Source organism: Saimiri boliviensis, chromosome X (genome assembly GCF_048565385.1).
Source record: "Saimiri boliviensis isolate mSaiBol1 chromosome X, mSaiBol1.pri, whole genome shotgun sequence".
Classification (NCBI taxonomy): Eukaryota; Metazoa; Chordata; class Mammalia; order Primates; family Cebidae; genus Saimiri; species Saimiri boliviensis.
The window spans coordinates 37307257-37314260 of NC_133470.1; the positions used below are offsets into that span (position 1 = coordinate 37307257).

The window sequence follows — 7004 nt, forward strand, 5'->3', positions numbered from 1 at the left end:
GATTCACAGATGGCAGGCCTGTTACCAGGCACACTGAGGGGTATGGCTTCTTCCGTGACTCTGAGAAGGCTGCTACTAGATCACTGGATGGATCCCTAGGCTGACCATACTGCTCTGGTCCATGGCTGAGAGGGGCTAGAACAGAGACACAGGGTTGTTTCAGGGTCCACAGCTGAGACCGAGAGCTTCAGGCCTGTCTCCAGGGTCAGGGGTAGGTATGTCTCCCAGTGGGCTCCTGGGTGAGCAGGCCTGCTATCAGACTGCAATTGAGAAGGGCTGGAGTCTATTTATAGGGCTGTTTCAAGATCCACAATGAGAACGAAGTCAAAGAGTCAGCCTTCAGGGACACTGCCAGACTTGCTTCCCTCCAGAACCAAGATCCAGGGACTCAGAAGGGCACATCTCCTGGCGGGATCCCAGCTGGGCAGAACTGTTCCCAGACCACAGCTGGGAGGGGCTGAAACTGAGCTTCAGTGCTATTTCAGAAACTGCTGTAGAACTGATATTGGCAAGCCCAATCTGGTGGCACCATCAGGCAAGACTCCCAACAGTTCCCTATGTGGGAAGGATTGCTCCAGGACTGCAGCTGAGAGGGGCTGCAGCTGAGATTCAGGACTCCTTTAGGAACTGCTAGGAGACAGAGGTTGGGAGTCCCAATGTATCTCCCAGCCGTTTCCTGCACAGGTGGAATAGTTCTGGACTGAAGCTGAGACAGGGCCTCTTCAGGGTCTACTATGGGATGTAGGCTGGCAAGTCTGTCCTGGTGGCATAGACAGGCACGTCTTGCAGCAGTTCTCTGTGCTTTTGGGTTTGTTCCCAGACTGGGCTGGAGTGAAGCTTCTGGGCCTCTTCAGGATCTGCTGTGGGAAGAAAGCTGGCAAGCCTGTCACAATGGCTCAGACAGGCTAGTCTCCCAGCAGTTTTCTGCGTAGGTGGGAATACTCCTGGGCTGTGGCAGAGAGGAGCTGTAGCTGAGACAGGGCCCCTTCAGGATCTACTGTGGGATGGAGGCCAGCAAGGCTGTCCCAGTAGCACATATGGGCAAATTTCCCTCTGGGTCCTTGTGCGAGTAGTACCAATCTGGGACCACTTTTGAGAGGGGCTGGGGCCGAGTTACAGGATAGCTTTTGGATTTACTACCTACACCAATGTTGGTAGGCCTGTCTCTTGAGGCACTAGTGTGCCTGATTCTTCCAGGACCCCTTGGCAAATAGTTTTGGTAGCAGGCTCAAGGCCAGATGGGGTTGCAGCCAAACCCTTAGAAGAATAGGGCTATTTCCAGGTCTGAAGTCAGGACAGCAGTCAGCTGATCTGACACCTAGGTGTGGGTCTGCACTCTCAAAATTACCCTCCTAGGTCTTGGGCTCCACCGGGTTTCACGACTTCTTACCTGTGTCCCAAGGATCCCACAAAGACACTTTTCTCTGTGGATGGGTACAGAATTCTTGTTGTGGGGGGATATGAGTGAGGGAACCTCCTATTCTGCCATATTGCTCTCTCCTGTTTTCTGTTACAAGTTTTATAGTTTAACCGTTTATATTTAGGTCTCTGTTCCGTTTTGAGTTAAGTTTTTAGTATGGTGTACATGTAGATATCCAATTTTCTCAGTACTATTTGTTGAAAAGACTATCTGTTCTTTCCCCAATTGAAATGCCTTGCACTTTTGTCAAAAGTCAATTGACCATAAATGTAGATTTATTTCTAGACTCTCAATTCTGTACTTTTGATCTATATGTCTGTCTTTATGCCAGCACCGCACTGTACTGATAACTGAACTTTATAAATAAGTTTTGAAGTTGAGAGTTAAAAGTCCTCCAACTTTGTTCTTCATTTTCAAAATTGTTTGGGGTGTACTGGATCTATTTCATTTAATTTCAGGATCAGTATGAAGTCATAAACTGTGAAGGGTCTGAGATTTTACTCTACTTGCAAACTAACAAGTTAGTTTGTGACAATTTCACATATATATGATGACAGAAGATATCAAACCCCTGTGTCAAGGACAGATAGACGGTTTGTAATTCATGGTAAAAACAGCATCCAGAGTACCATCTTACTAGTGCCTCATTCCTCATGCCCCAGTTCTCCACAGGGCAACACAAATGAGAACCAGATGTTTACCTGAGTAAGCAATGGGTTTCACTACAAGAGAAAAATCCCCAAATTAGGAGACTCTGATGTTATATAAGGTTTACTGGCACATCTGCCCATCCTCCCGTTTAGGAAGAAAGAGATAATGACTTCATCTTTTCTCTTGAATGTAAACAAGTCTTCACTGGGGAGGGGAGTGGAAGGCCTCTAAGTTTATTATCTTAAAATATAAGCAAATACCTACTAGGGAGACACAGCTCTAAATCTCTAGCTTCTAGGGCCTTTGCCATTCAAACATGCTCTTTGTTCAGAAGACCTGGACTGTGTGGAGCTATGAATTATCTATGGAGAACTGTCTCCCAGAAATCAATTTGTCAATTGCCTCAAAAAAGTTCTGTTGGAATGTTGATAGAGATTGTGTTAATCTACAAATCAATTTGGAGAGAATTGCCATATTACTGAGTTTTCCAATCCATGATCATGGGATGTCTCTCCATATATTTAGGTCTTCTTTAATTTCCCTCGTCAGTATTTTTAAATTTTCAGTGTGCATGTCTTACACTTATTTTGTTATTCTTAAGTATTTTATTGGTTTTAATGCAATTGTAAATTGAGTTATTTTTAAATTTCACTTTTAGGATCTTCATCGCTCATACGTAGTAATACAGTTGATTTTTGTATACTAAGTATCCCATCACTCTGGTGAACTTATTAGTTCTAATAGTTGTGTGTGTATGTGTATATAAATTCCTTAGGATTTTCTACATAGATGATCATGTCATTAGCAAATAAAGACCATTTTACCTTTTTTACAATCTGGATGCTTTTTAATTTTTTTTGCTTAATTGCACTAGAACCTCCAGTATAATGTTGAATAGAAGTGGCAAGAGTGGATATTCTTGCCTTCTTCCTAGTCTTGGAGGAAAACATGCAGTCTTTCACCATTAGGTATGATGTAGGACAGGATTAGGAGAAATCCAGGGGTTTCTGGAGGATCCAGGAATCAGATTGGAGGCAGATAGGGAGAAAGAGTTGGAAGGGGTTGAGAATCGGATGTGGCTGTGGAGTAAGCTATTCAAGTCTGGATTCAGTCTTTGCTATTTCTTATCACTGGACCTGAACATAGGAGCACATCTGGATTAGAAGATGTCAGACTCAGAGGATCTTCCCAAAGGCAAGCATCAGATGCATTCACACAGGAAATGAACCATGTTCACTGAGAAGCTACTGGAAGATTTGAACATCTTTTTCAATGAGAACCCATACCCAAACCCTAGCTATCAATGGCCTCGAAAATAGGCATACATCCAACAGTACGGCAGGTCTGGTTCGAGAACCACAGAGCAAAACTTAAGAAAGTAAAATGCAGCCAGGCGCGGGTAGCTCACGCCTATAATCCCAGCACTTTGGGAGGCTGGGGCGGGTGGATCACGAGGTCGAGAGATCGAGACCATCCTGGTCAACATGGTGAAACCCCGTCTCTACTAAAAATACAAAAATTAGCTGGGCATGCTGGTGAGTGCCTGTAGTCCCAGCTACTCGGGAGGCTGAGGCAGGAGAATTGCTTGAACCCAGAAGGCGGAGGTTGCGGTGAGCCGAGATCACGCCATTGCACTCCAGCCTGGATAACAAGAGTGAAACTCCATCTCAACAAAAAAAGAAAAAGAAAAAGAAAGCAAAATGCGAGTGTATTCAGCAAAAACAAGAAACTCAACAACCACCAATACCAGAGGGTGAAGTCAAGACTAGTGTTGGCCTGAGAAATACAGACACACTACCCAGATTCCCCAGTGCTGCTCATCCTATCAGCCTGGTGTGTATGAATCATTCACTGGGCACTCATCCAACTCATTCTGTACCCCAACCTTAAGGTCCCTACAAATGACTTCCTTGGTCAAAAAATAGTCCATATTGGCTGCTGCCAAGATCCTAACATACACTGCCTCTAGCCCATTTTGGAATCCCAAGTTTGTTATCCAGGCTTCAATTCTACTTCTTCTGTCTGTTCATCTCTACAAAGTCAAGAGAGATGCTAAACACAAAAAAGCACGTATTGTAAAACAACAAAACAAAACAGTGGGGGTTTTGTGGGTACTCTTTTTTTTTTTAAGGACTTTTTTTGTGTGTGACAGAGTTTTGCTCTTGTTGCCCAGGCTGGAGTGCAGTGGCACGACCTTGGCTTGCTACAACCTCTGCCACCCAGGTTCAAGTGATTTTCCTGCCTCAGCCTCCTGAGTAGCTGGGATTACAGGCACCTGCCACCGCGCCTGGCTAAGTTTTATAGTTTTTAGTAGAGATGGGGTTTCACCATGTCGGCCAGGCTGGTTTTGAACTTGTGACCTTGTGATCCACCTGCCTTGGCCTCCCAAAGTGCTGGGATTACAGGTGTGAGCCACCACGCCCAGCCTGTGGATACTCTTTACCAGGTTGAAGGTTAAAGAAGTTCCCTTCTAGTCTAAGTTTGTTGAGAATTTATATTATGAATTTGTATTTTTCTATATCTATTGAGATGATCATGTGGTTTTTGTCCTTTTTTCTATTATGTTCATTTCCATGTGAATTTCATTTTCCTGAACGATTAGAAGGGAAATATGGATTTTATAACTTTATGACTAGAGCCTGTTGTTTTCGTGAAGTGTCAAAAATGTGGTGGCTTAATTTCTGAGATCTCCAGACTCTGTTACCCTCCCCTACTTTTTCTGGTCCTGTTCTTCCCTTTGTCCCTATTGTCACTATCCTGTTCAATTTAGATTGGTCAGCAAGTCTCCACAGTATGGATCTTTATCCTCAAAGGATGCTTTGGCTGGTTAGTTCTAAGAGCTTATATGACCCAGACTGTTTTAGATCTCTTAGCCCTTACTGCAGACCATTGCCATGGAGGTTTACCCCTACAGTTTTAGTTCCTGTTCTCACTTTGACTCTCTGAACTTTCAGTGAGTACCTTTGGTTATTTTGTTGTTCCCAGGTCAGTGAGATGCCCTGTTGCTTCCCTAAACATGTTTCTGTACAGATGCCAATACTGTAGGTGTTGTAGCTATCACTGGTCTATCCCTACTTGCTCACATGTATTTTTTTACTTTCCAAAACTTATTTTTTATTACTATACAAAATGTGCACTCTCCTCTCTTTTTTGTTTCTCCCATCCCACCCCCCAGAGAACAGTACATGGTGTGCAGGGATGGAGTGACCAGGAGGCTTTTGTCCTGCAACCTGCCCACAGGCTGAGCTCTGCCCCAGGTCTTTTCAGGCATCTAGATACACCCATATCCTGCCAGGCTGGGGCAAAGAGGTCCCAGCTCACACGTACTCCTTGGCAGAGTTGGACTTAGAGTAAGAGTGGGGTACACAGTACCCAGTTTTGCTTTTACTCCCAGGACAAGAGCAAGAGAATAGTGCACCTCCTAGGAGGGCCAGAGAAGACCCTGCCCAGCCAGTAAAGATAGCAGGTAATGTTCAGAGGGATCAAGGGGTTGTAAAAGTCTGTGACAATCTGAATGGCCATACCAGGAGAAAGCTACCAAGGCAGCAAGACCCGCCATGATGAAAATGACACCTCTAACCATAGGTATTGTGTTAGTTTGTCTTCACACTGCTATAAAGAAATACCCGAGACTGGGTAATTTATAAAGGAATGAGGTTTAATTGACTCACAGTTTATCATGGCTGGGGAGGCCTCAGGAAATTTACAATCATGGAGGAAGGGGAAAGAAGGGCCTTCTTCACATGGCAGCGGGAGAGAGAAAGCATGTGAGAGAGCAGGAAAAACTACCATTTATAAAACCATCAGGGCCAGGTGTGGTGGTTCGCACCTGTAATCCCAGCACTTTAGGAGGCTGAGGTGGGCAGATGACCTGAGGTCAGGAGTTTGAGACCAGCCTGGCCAACATGGAGAAATCCCATCTCTACTAAAAATACAAAAATTATATGGATGTGGTGGGGGGGGAGGGGCGGTGCCTGTAATCTCAGCTACTTGGGAGACTGAAGCAGGAGAATCACTTGAACCTGGGAGGCAGAGGTTGCAGTGAGCCGAGATCAAGCTACTGTACTCCAGCCTGGGCAACAAGAGTGAAACTCCATCTCAAAAAATAAATAAAAAATCAGATCTTGTGAGAATTTACTCAGTATCATGAGAACATCATGGGGGAAACTGCCCCCATAAACTAGTCATTTCCCTCCCTTGACATGTGAGGATTACAATTCAAGCTGAGATTTGGGTGGGGACACAGAGCCAAACCATATCAGCTATACAGGCATTCTTCACTTTGTCATTTTCCCCACAGCACATGCACTCCATGCCCATGGTGGCCACACACATGGTCAGGAAGCCCAGCACAAGGGATGCCACCATTAGGGCTCGAGGGGCCTGTATGGCTGCTGGCAGGGTGAGCACCAAGTCATGTATTTCACAGCTCATCAGGCCCATGGTCTGCATGATGTAGTCTATCCACAGTCCCTTGTACATGGCCTGGGCTGTGTTGATGCTGTTGCCCACACTTGAGCTCATCTGCCACTGCAGAATGGTGGTACAGGCCACAGGGCCCACCCAGCCCAGCAGAGCCATGGAAAAGTTCAGCAACTGCAGGCCCAAATTGGCCATTTCCAGCCTCATAAAAAAACTGGCAGGCAACCCTACAGTAAAGCAAATAAAACTTGGGGGCATCCCCATGAGAGACAACTTGGAGTGCAGTTTTTAAGTCACCCAAAGAGACAAAAAAAGGTTTGGCCGGGTGACTGCAAATTTTGTCACCCAAAGTATACACAAATGGACCCCTTTGGTGGAGTGATAGTCTCGCAGCAGAGGGAACAGGCCCATATTTTGTTTTTTGAGGAAGACAATTTATCATCTCGCTTTGTTGTACAAATAACTCTTACTTTACTTTTTATTTATTTATTTATTTATTTATTTATTTATT

The 7004-nt window shown here is 44.9% G+C and overlaps 2 pseudogenes; one reads left to right on the plus strand and one right to left on the minus strand.

The window, feature by feature from the left end:
• The first annotated feature begins 2779 nt into the window (after positions 1–2779).
• LOC101050619 (divergent paired-related homeobox-like) lies at positions 2780–4127 on the plus strand (annotated as a pseudogene).
• A 1261-nt stretch (positions 4128–5388) lies between these two features.
• LOC101045841 (claudin-7-like) lies at positions 5389–6688 on the minus strand (annotated as a pseudogene).
• Positions 6689–7004: the final 316 nt, after the last annotated feature.